Genomic DNA, 11,771 nt, shown 5'->3' with positions numbered 1-11,771 from the left:
AGGTTTCTGAAATCATTCTTTACTGTTTCACTTGATTAATTCTTTGATCTCCGTGACAAAGATCACTTCATCCATGGCCACTGTGCTGCACGGGCTGAGTTATTAAGAGAACCGAGGGGGGACAAACAGGTGGATGTTAATCTGTTAAAACTGTAAAGAGGCTGGGAGCAGGCTGGGGAAATAGGATGAGCAGGTTGGGAACAAGCTTGGGGAGCAGGCTCAAAGCTGAGGGAGTAAGTGGGGAGTAGTCTGAGGGAGCAAACTGGGTGAGTGGCAGGTTTTTGAAGGAGTCGTGCTTCTGAGAACTGCCTATGACTACTCCAACATTGGAGATTACCAAAGTTTAAAGGGGCTAATTTGCCAATTGGCTCAAGAGCCTTTAATTTCTGTTTTGAGGCCAGGTTGAATGGCAGGTCCCAGCTGGTACCCTAAGCCTGCTAACTCTGAGGGAGGGTCAATATCTTCCTTGAGTTGTGTTGGGGTGGCTGGGTGACGGAAGCAGTATTCATAGCAAAGGTCTCTAAATAAACCTTGGTAATCACATATACTCCTAGTCAATCACTGAGGAGAACAGGTGAACCCTTCACCACAGAGCAAGAGGGTGGTGTATGCAACTAGCAGGAGCAACAAGCATGCCACAAAAGGGCAAGCACAGCCTGCGTCGAGCTCTGTGAGACACCTAGACTGATGAATCTCATGGCTGCAGAGGCTGGAGAAAGGGAAGGAGGAAGCTGCTGAACAACTGCAATCAAAACAATTTCAACTCTGCAAGAGGAGTGCCTTCTGGAGGACACTGGACAAAAGTGTATTCAGCTCACAGTTCCAGGTTAGGGTTCATCATAACTGGGAAGTCAGTGTAGTTGGAACTTAAAACAGCTCATCATACCACACCACCACATCACACCGCACCACATCACATCATATCCACAGTCAAGAGCAGAGAAAGAAACTAATTCCCATCGCTCAGCTCACTTTCTCTACTCTTACTTAATCCAAAATCCAAACTGAAGAAGTAGAGCTGCCCACTTTCAGGCTGGGTTTCACCACATCAACTAACATAACCCAGTCAATCTCCTAAAGACATAACCTCATGTCAACCTGATTTAGACAATTCCCCCCCCCACCCATTGAGACCCTCATCATCTTTCAGATAATTCTAGATGTTTTTTCAAGTTGGCAGTAAAAACTAGCCAACTATTCCAAGTAACTCTGATATTGTTTGTTTTTATTTTCTTTAACATGTCATGAGAATCTTGGATATAAGTACCAGTCTGGTTTTCATCTTGATGATCTTCAGACACTTTGAATCAGAGCACTATACCTAGGCGTGGCGGTAGGTGATCACATGATTTGGTATGAGCTGCCGAGACAGATGTGAACAATGAAAACCCTTTTATTAATTTCTTGCTGTTGCTGTGGTGAAACACCATGACCAAGGCAACTTGTAGAAGAGAGAGTTTATCTTTCTGTCCCAGGAAGGTAAAAATCCTTGGATGGGAAGCATGGCTGCAAGCATCAGGCATGATAGCCTAGCAAGAAACTGAGAACCCACATCTTCAACAATAAACCAAAAATGGAGAGAAACTGGAAACTTTCATCTCAAAGCCTGCCTCCAGGGATGGACATTATCCAGCAAGGCAGCACCACCTAAACTTTCTCAAACAGCCACCAACTGGGGACCAAATGCCCAAATGCCCAAGTGCATTTCTCATTCAAACTACATGGTCCTAAACTTGAACCAGCACTCTCGGTTGTGTGTGTGTGTGTGTGTGTGTGTGTGTGTGTGTCTGTGTGTGTGGTGTGAGAGAGAGAAAGAGAGAGAGAAAGAGAGATAAAGAAAGAGAGGGAAAGAGAGAGAAAGAGAGAGAGAAAGAGAGAGAGAGAGAGAAAGAGAGAAATAAAGAGAGAGAAAGAGAGAGAGAGAGAGAGAGAGAGAGAGAGAGAGAGAGAGGAGAGGGAGAGAGAGTTAGTTTTCTGCAATGGATCTGAAGGCTGACCAAATCCTTCATATATCAGTCATGTATGTATCAATCATGAGAGTGATTGATATACATAGATTGATACATAGGTTGGAAAAGTGCAGAGCGGGGAGTCATCCTCAAGCAGTTTTTTTTTCTAGCGCATGAGCTGCTGTGTGCTTTTGCTGAGTGCTCCTCTTGACGGACTCCATCTCTGGAACAGTGTCATGGCCCCCAGAATGACTAAGGGCAGAAGAGCTCATACTGCTTTATATCCCTACTCTGTAAAAGGGAGATCCATGCGAGTACCTGATGGGCATTGGAAGGACTCTGATGATGAGTGATGCAGATGGCGCTTTCCATGCATTCCTGTCCCCACTGCATCTTGAGGACAGTCTCCCATGCTGGTAATGAAGAGAAAGCTCAGCCTGTGTGTGATGCTTCCTCAGCCAAGGATATGCGGCCCTAAAAAGAAGGGGCTGGACTAGGGGAGCTCCATATGTAGTTTCACAGGTCTCCAACTTCCTTAGGGGCCTTGATGTACTGGTATGCACGTGTGCTCACTCACTAGGCGTCCTGGAATTATTGGCCCACGAAATCCTTTTGCTATGGGATGCCTATTAATATCACAGGGCACAGCATGGAAACCTCTGGTTTAGTTCATTAATTTGCTTACCAAACCCTTTCTCCATGGATGAGGAATTGACAGGCTGGGTCCTGAGCCAGGTCTACGTTTATAGCAGATTCCAAATCGGTGGAGACAACTCAGTGACATTTTACCCTTGTGACATTTTCTTTCTCAGGCTGTGAAGTAAGCAACAGGGGAGGTGCTGTCAGGATGCCCAAGGATCACCTGTTCTGTGAAACACCTCAAGGAAAACATTAAAAGAAAAACATTAAAAGTTCATTTACTTCAAGAAACTCTTCAAAGCTCATTTGCTCTCCTTGATATCAGCTTGTTCTGGTGACAAATAATAAAAATGGCCATGATGCTGCAGATTCAAATAAATAATAAAACAAGCACCAACTCAGATCCAATTGCATAAATGGCATTTGGTAAGAATTGCCTACAATAAGAAACATGTAAAAACACACGGGACCCACAGGCATCAGTGGGAAACACCACGTAAGCTTTGTTCCTACAATCATCTCGCCTTTCATTTTTTCCTCAATAAGCAGGGGAGGTATCAATCAGCAATGTGCCTGAGACTCCTGAGGAGGATGAAACAGAGCCTGAGAGATGACGTAACCACCCTTGTTTTATGAGATGATCTTGACACCTGGGATCTCGAAAACTGATCATGAAGACTCTGGGGTTGGTCTTTGTTTTTCCATGGGGACTACTCATGGCCAGGACCCAACTTCTATGACTGACATTTACCAAGCTCACTCTAAGGCTTCTGGATGTAGACATTCACGGGGCCAGCCATTCTCTTTCACAGTATTTCTGCGTCTGATGTCATCCCCAGGACACTCATAGTGCTGGGATGGCAACAGTAGGCACATGCCCCGATTCCCTCCATAAAAACTTTAAGGACCATTAGTGAAACCAAGTTTCTTGCAATTTCACAGCACATTGAAAGTTCCTAGAAATGGCCTCATATTACTCACTAAACACTACAGGTGTGTAACATACCTGATGAAAGTATGCAAAGGAAACAAGTGACTGGAGAGTTCTCAATGCTTTCTTGCTTGTAAGGGAATCATTTTTGTTTTCCAAATGGTTGGGCTCCTGAAATTTTCTTTTGTAAGGGTCCAAGAATAATTGAAAGAAGACCCCAGGCTCAAATAGTATGTAAAAAAAAAGAGCTTTTATTTTACAGAAACAGCCAGCATGTGGGAGTCAAAACCATTCAAGCAAAATGGCAGTGACCATAAGGGAAGTTCATAGGCCCCCTTTAAAGTCAGTTATGGGTTTTCTAGTGTGGTTGGGTCACCTTCCTCAGGATTGGTTGAGCTTATCCTATGGGATATTTGTATACTTCTGATTGGTTCACACCATGGGGGAGAGAGGGTTAACTTATAGGGACTTTTTCATATCTGTTGTGAAGTTCTGGACAGATGTCAGGGCAGTTGCTGATTGGCTGTCATTTTCTTGTACTTTTTTCCAAGAACCCTGTGCTGTTCTGGGAAATTGAAGGTTAAGACAAACATGGCTGGCTGCTCTAAAATGGAGTGAGTCAGGTCCTCCATTTCCTGCTCTGAGTTCTAACTGATGTCAAATCCTTGATTTCTCAAGGTCCAAGTCATTGGCCAAAAAGATAAATTGGATTCTAAGGACCACAAATTCTACCGCTGAAATGTGGGCCTGGACAAACCAGAGGAGGGCATTTAAAAGACGTAGCCCAACAAGTCAGAGCAAGGAGTAAAAAGAGTAACGGTCCTGTTATTGCTGAGACTAGAGGGAACTAGCAAATGGGTGGGGATGGGATCACTGGGCCTAAGAAAGGAAGTACCAAATTCTGAGCTTTGAGTTTTATCTCTAACAGGTCCTCAGGGTGATGGAAAGCTTTGCATTTGTTGTCCAGGTTGTCTGGTCTTTCTTCAGGAAAAAACTTTATATGAGAGTCATAAATCCAAGTTTTAACCCCTTTTAGCATGGCCAGAGAGGTTTCCTTTTAGACAGCATTTCAGCCTGTTAGGTGGGAAAATAGACAGCAGTATTCTCTTCTGTAACTGCTTCTTCCAGCTGACATTGGAAGAGTTGTCATTGGGACACAAGAAGGCTGAAATGATAGTCAAAGACTAGGCAATGGGGCATTTATTAGATTAGCTGATCAGCTGATCCCACTGGAAGACAGAGAGCAATTACGTCAGCTGGACTGGTTAATGTCAGCTTTCAGCAAGACTAGAACTCAGCATCTTGCAGTCCTCAGGTGATCCCTGGGTAGAGTTTGTCAGCAAGGCGAAAATCTGCTGACACAAATATAGACTAGGGACAGAACTTTAAGTTGTCTAATAATTGGGAAAGGTAAGTAACACCAAGGCCAAGGGGAAAATCCCATCTTCAAGAATAGGTGGTGCACTTATCTGGAGTCTGTTTAGTCATGGTAGGTAGATTCAAGTCTTATGACTTTTTAATTCCCTGAAGTTTATATGAATTGAAAACTTTTCCTTTCTAATTCTTTACCATGAGACACGGGTAGCTGATTGTTGAGAGCAGTCATTTAATATGAGGCCTGTGAATAAGACAAACCTGTTTGTTCGTTTTTAAAATAAGAGACCTAGTAGTTTTTTTTTTAATTAACTAATAAATTGACTAATGAACTAACAGAATGGTGGATTTCCCTGAGGTAAGGAGCTACTTGCCTACTCTCTAGCTGTTAAGCTACAGTTAGCTTAGCTGATAATATGATCAGAGACCTGAGAAAGATAAACTATAATTTAGGTGACATATGTTAAGTCAAATGACAGAGGTTAGTCTATAGTCCACTACTTAACTAAGCAGTTCTTTCAGGTTCCTACTCAGCAGAGGTAGTCTGACCCAGAATAGGAGAAGCTTTTACTATGGGGGAGGAATATGGGAGTGATTGACCTCACCTTGTCTTAAGCAACATATGCCAAACAATTCTCTGGTGTCCTCTTTTTTTTCCAATTTAGACCAGGTTCTGGCAGTGGGGAAAGTATTGGGATGGCTACGCCCAGTGGTCAGTAACCACAATCCAGGTGTTTGCTGTGTTTGTAGCTGTGCCCATTGTCACTGTGCCAATATCTTCTTGTAGACCTTTGTGGGAGGGTCATTGTTAGGATTTGGGAGTCTCTGTCAGTTATAGTAAGTTTAAACATATTTAATGCCCTATTCAGCAGATCTCTGACTGGTTTGACAGCTAGTACATAACTTGAATTTCTGAGTTAACCCATCTTTGTTAGTCTTTAGTTATCTGCTTTAAACTGTACCTTACAGAGATAAAACAGGAGGCTAAATAAAGTTTAATATTGAAAATAACTGTATCAGTTCTTAGTGTGACTTAATATTTCAGAACATATTAAAGAATATGATCATTCATAGCTACTGGCTATCAGCTTGTGTTTTTTTATTATCATAGCATTTATGAGAATAAACTTTCTACATAGTAGCTTTCAAGACTAAACCTGTTAGGTTTGAGCCTTAAAAATAATGACTTTGAGTTGAAGCTCTTCTAGTATCAAAATAAAACTTTTCTATCTATAAACATAGTCCATAAAGAGACTAAGAATTTTTCTGACCTTTATAAGGTGTATCACTATAAAGAACATAGCTTATAAACATATGGAGCTAAATTATAACTTAATAGCATTAGCAAAAACAAGGGTAAATATATCTTTAAGGCAGTGATCTTTAGTTTTTTAATGTTATTGTAAACTTCTTTTTTTAAAAATATTTTTTATTATTACGTATTTTCCTCAATTACATTTAGAATGCTATCCCAAAAGTCCCCCATACCCTCCCCCCACTTCCCTACCCATCCATTCCCATTTTTTGGCCCTGGCGTTCCCCTGTACTGGGGCAAAAAAAGTTTGTGTGTCCAATGGGCCTCTCTTTCCAGTGATGGCCGACTAGGCCATCTTTTGATACATATGCAACTAGAGTCAAGAGCTCCGGGGTACTTCTAAAGCAATAATAAAATAAACTGTTATTCAAAGAGTGAAAACATAAGGCAATATTGTAACACTTTACTGAGACAGGATAGAGACCATATAAAAGTGTCACCTCAATTCAAAGGTATCTTTGAGGACTTGCTTCCCTGGTCCACTCTAGTCACATGCTCCTGCCCTTAAGCAAGATGGTGGTAAAGCCATGACTTTCCCTAACAAAGAAGGCTTCCAGCCATGTGACTGCTCTTAACCAAGGGCAGTGAAGCTATGTCTCCCTCTTATCCAGGCTCTTGCAAAGATGGTGAGTAGCCATGTCTTGGTTACATCCCTGAATGGAATCATATCATATGATTTAACTGAACATAGACTTTTAATTACTAACCCCAAGTTGTGAGTTTAACCATGTCTATCAATTTCTAAGTCAATAATCCTGTTTTTGACCCTGGACTTTAAGAACATGACTGAGTCTGAAAAGGATGAGCAGTAATACACTTTTGGATCTAGCAATAAGGTAGAACAACATGAAATGACAGTTGAGCAGTATGAAGTAATTTCAAAATTATCCATATTGAAATAACGCCCATGTCCCTATCTTAGATTCAGTGGCCAGCAAACTTCAGGATCATGGTTGAATTGCTTCATAATATGTGGTCATCTTAAGATGGTAAAGTCACATGGCAGTTTGCAAGACATGAGGCCAACATGGTTACTAACATTTAAAACTTTTTTCCTAGTAGATCTATCTATCTATCTATCTATCTATCTATCTATCTATCTATCTATTCATCCATATATACATATATGTGTGTGTTTTAAAAATGAGATTTACAGCACTTATTTTCATGTTACAAAATAAGGAAAGATTTTGTATATGAAAGCTGAGTCTTAATTTTAGGACAAGGAATGCATAAAAATATTGTCCCAATTTAAAAGTATCTTTAAGGGTCTGTTTCCTTGGGTTGGCTCATGTCAGGTATTGTTGCACACAATGAGTCCAACTCTGAGTAATGAGTTCTAAGCTAACTGTTTTGTTACAGATGTAACAGATTTTTTTAATTTATTTTTTTAATTAGGTATTTACTTCATTTACATTTCAAATGCTATCCCAAAAGTCCTCCCAGATCCTACCCACCCACTCCCCTACCCACCCATTCCCACTTCTTGGCCCTGGCATTCCCCCGTACTGAGGCATATAATGTTTGTAAGACCAAGGGGCCTCTCTTCCCAATGATGGCCGACTAGGCCATCTTCTGATACATATGCAGCTAGAGACATGAGCTCCGGGGGTACTGGTTAGTTCATATTGTTGTTCCACCTATAGGGTTGCAGACCCCTTCAGCTCCTTGGGTACTTTCTCTAGCTCCTCCATTGGGGGTCCTGTGTTCCATCCAATAGCTGACTGTGAGCATCCACTTCTGTGTTTGCCAGGCCCCAGCATAGCCTCACAAGAGACAGTTATATCATGGTCCTTTCAGCAAAAATCTTGCTGGTGTATGCAATGGTGTCAGTGTTTGGAGGCTGATTATGGGATGGATCCCCGGGTATGGTAGTTTCTAGATGGTCCATCCTTTTGTCTCAGCTCCAAACTTGTTGGAAATAAACATTCAGTAGCTGCATACATTCATACATTAAAAACCCAGATAGACAAAACTTTCCTTACTTTTTTTCACTGTAATTTCAAGGGAGGAGCACATTGCAAGCTGCTGAATCCAATTCTCTGGAGCACCGAGTTTCTGTAGCAAGATAGCAGTAGATTTCTTACCATAGAAACGGAGAAACTGCTGATGTCCCTTTAAGAGAGGCTTGCGCAGATCAACAATCCTGGGCAGGGCTCCAAAGGGGACACTAGTTTATAAGTTTTTGTTGTCCCAATTTAGCTGCTTTTTTTTTTTCCTAAAAATCCTTGAAATGAATTAAAGCTACGTCAAGGGAAAAAAGGCCAAAAGATGAAGTTTTAATGAAACATAGCACAACAAACAACAACAACAAAATAAAACTATAGACATACAAAAACAGACATAGTCAAAGTGACCTCCAAGGACATCCAATAGAGTTGGGGAGGAGACAGAAGGGACCCAGATGTCCCACCAAAGCGACCTGTCGTGTAGGATAAGCCTAGCTGGAAGAAACTCACCACATGACTTATGGTGGAACACAAAGCCAGTCCAAAGGCAAGCAGAAAAAAAAAACCAACAAAACAACAACAACAACAACAACGCAAAACAGACACATAGAGACAGTGTATACTTCCGCAGGGATTGAAAAGGAAACCAAAACAGTGATGGTGATTTATCTTATACCTGGACTCTGCCTGATGGGCAAGACCCATAGGCAGTCACCAAAACAAAGGATAGACTGGAACATTTTGGTTCTGACAGATGTACAGAGCATCATCAGAACTCCCTGGCCAGGAGGAAGTTAGTGTGTGTGTTTGCCCATTCTCCTGTAAGCCTCCATGCTGCAGACCCTCTTGGTCCCTTGTCTGCATGGAATGGGTCTATAGTGCAGGTGGGCAAGGAGTCAGCAGTAATTGACAGACAGACTCGACACAAGGGAGTGTGGATCTGAATGTAATTTGTCAAATCAAGCATCAAACTTTTTATACAGAAGAAAATAGGGAAGTTGGGTGACACACCGGCAAGGTACAAAGAGGTTACAGAGGAATGCAAACACGGAAGAACTGGCAGGAACCAACTGGGATAAAATTCAATGTTAACAACTGGGATCAAAAACAGCTCCACCTAAGGTCCACTTAATCTTAGAAGCCAGGAAGGAGGAAGCCCTTGCCATAGTTCCTAGTCTATTGTATAGTCCACCTCCCCCCTAGGCCATTGTAAATACTTGTGTATGGGTGTAACTCAGCTACCTATAGTTCTAAGTATCTACTCTGGTTCCTCTTTAGGTCACAAACTTCCTTCTTCCTAGATAATGGTAAATTTCTGTGTAGGGCAGTGACTTAGCTATCCATGCCCAAGGTCAGATCAGGGACTGCCTAGAATCTAACTTAGCTATATGTCAAAATATCAATCCTTAGGAGCACTTATAATAAAGCAATATTAAGGGAAGGCACACAGATCTGTTTACCAACTAAAGCAAGGATATTGGAGCACTCTTTATACAGGATGGATGCCACGGTTCCAGGAGACTAAGTTTCCTGAACTTTTCGCCTCAGGACAGCGCCCAGGTTTTCGGGGCCTGTCACGCTTGTCACTACTGGAGTGGATGTAGCACTCCATATTGTGCAAGACACCAGAATAGCAGAAAGGCAAGACAAGACTGAGCCATACCATGAGTCACCAGTTGTCAGAGGAATGAACTCACTCTCCTGACAATACCTTACTATTGAGTCAGTGGGGGTAACTTGGTTGAGCCCCTACATATAAGAGTACTCGAATAGTATGTGACCACAAAGAACATTTATTCTGCAGAAACAGTCAGCATACAGGGGTCAACTATCCAAGCAAAATGGTGGCAACCTCGAGGGAAGCTCACAGTCCCCTTTTAAGGCCAGTTAGGGGTTTTCCAGTTGCAGTTGGATTGCCTTCATCACGATTGGTTGAGGTTACAGGATATTTGTACACTTCTGCTTGGTTCATACCTTGAGGGAGAGAAGGTTACCTGGTTGTTTGTTTGTTTTTTAGATCTGTTGTTAGCCCCTGGTCAGATGTCAGGAAGTTGGTTTCCCTTTTCCTACATTTTTTCCAATAAGCCTGGGATGTTTCTTTTCTAGGAAATTGAAGCTTAAGATCTAACATGGTTACATGTACTCAAATGGAATGTGTTAGGTACTCTCACTTTTAGGACTGTGATAATTTTAAGACCCCCATACTGTATTTATTGTTTTTGCTATGACAAAAGTGTTTCTATCTGAATATAGCATAGCCTTTCCTGACACCAGAATTACTGTTGATACCATCTCTGCTAACCTCCATCATCAGTACTAGTCCAGCCTGTGTGGAAACAATAATTACAAATATCTAATGTAGATATATAATAGCCTATTCACGGTAGAAATGCCCTGTTCATGTTTAAATACAAAACAAAATAAAATAGCTTAAAAGATATATTTATGATATGTTTTTGAGTATGCCTGAGTGTATATGGGTAAACTGTGGGGAAAATCAGCTTTTTTTTTTTTTTTTTTTTTTTTTTTTTTTTTGGTTTTTCGAGACAGGGTTTCTCTGTATAGTCTTGGCTGTCCTGGAACTCACTTTGTAGACCAGGCTGGCCTTGAACTCAGAAATCCGCCTGTCTCTGCCTCCCAAGTGCTGGGATTAAAGGCGTGCACCGCTTTTTGCCCCATCTACTGCGAGGATGAAGACCATTCTCAGCAATCAGACTGTGGACATTCCAGAGAATGTCGAAATCACTCTGAAGGGGCGCACAGTCATTGTGAAGGGCCCCAGGGGGACTCTGCGGAGGGACTTCAATCACATCAACGTGGAGCTGAGTCTTCTTGGGAAGAAGAAGAAAAGGCTCCGGGTTGACAAATGGTGGGGTAACAGAAAGGAACTGGCCACCGTCAGGACCATCTGCAGTCATGTTCAGAATATGATCAAGGGTGTCACGCTGGGCTTCCGATACAAGATGCGGTCTGTGTACGCTCACTTCCCCATCAACGTCGTCATCCAGGAGAATGGCTCTTTGGTTGAAATCCGAAATTTCTTGGGTGAAAAATACATCCGCAGGGTTCGGATGAGGACAGGTGTGGCTTGTTCTGTCTCTCAAGCCCAGAAGGATGAGTTAATCCTTGAAGGAAATGACATTGAACTTGTTTCAAATTCAGCTGCCCTGATTCAGCAAGCCACAACAGTTAAAAACAAGGATATCAGGAAGTTTTTGGACGGCATCTATGTGTCTGAGAAGGGAACTGTGCAGCAGGCTGACGAGTGAGGAGGCCTCAGTTCCTGGCCCCAGAAACGAGATCCTGATCACAAGAACAATTTGGGCTCTTTTGGGAGAATAAAAGACTTATATATTGAAAAAAAAAAAAAAAAAAAAAGGCGTGCACCACCAAAATCAGCTATTAAAGGTCAAAATCTACCATGTCTGGATATCTCCCTTGAGCTCAGCACAAAATGGAGGATACTCTTCCCTGCAGGGAATCCTAATGAAGGACTTCTTTTCCATGCAGGGCTTCCAATCCTCTACATTATCTAGGGAGGCCAACCTCAATGTTTTATCCGTGGAATGTCATATATAAGGTTGGCAGGTCAATGGGGATGAAGAAACTGAGGT

The 11,771-nt window shown here is 42.0% G+C and overlaps 1 pseudogene; it reads left to right on the top strand.

Annotated features, from left to right (window-relative positions):
• On the top strand, positions 10,810–11,527 carry Rpl9-ps4 (ribosomal protein L9, pseudogene 4; annotated as a pseudogene).

Source organism: Mus musculus, chromosome 13 (genome assembly GCF_000001635.26).
Source record: "Mus musculus strain C57BL/6J chromosome 13, GRCm38.p6 C57BL/6J".
NCBI lineage: Eukaryota > Metazoa > Chordata > Mammalia > Rodentia > Muridae > Mus > Mus musculus.
The sequence above is the reverse complement of the archived record's forward strand: the minus strand, read 5'-3'. Positions and strand labels throughout refer to the sequence as shown.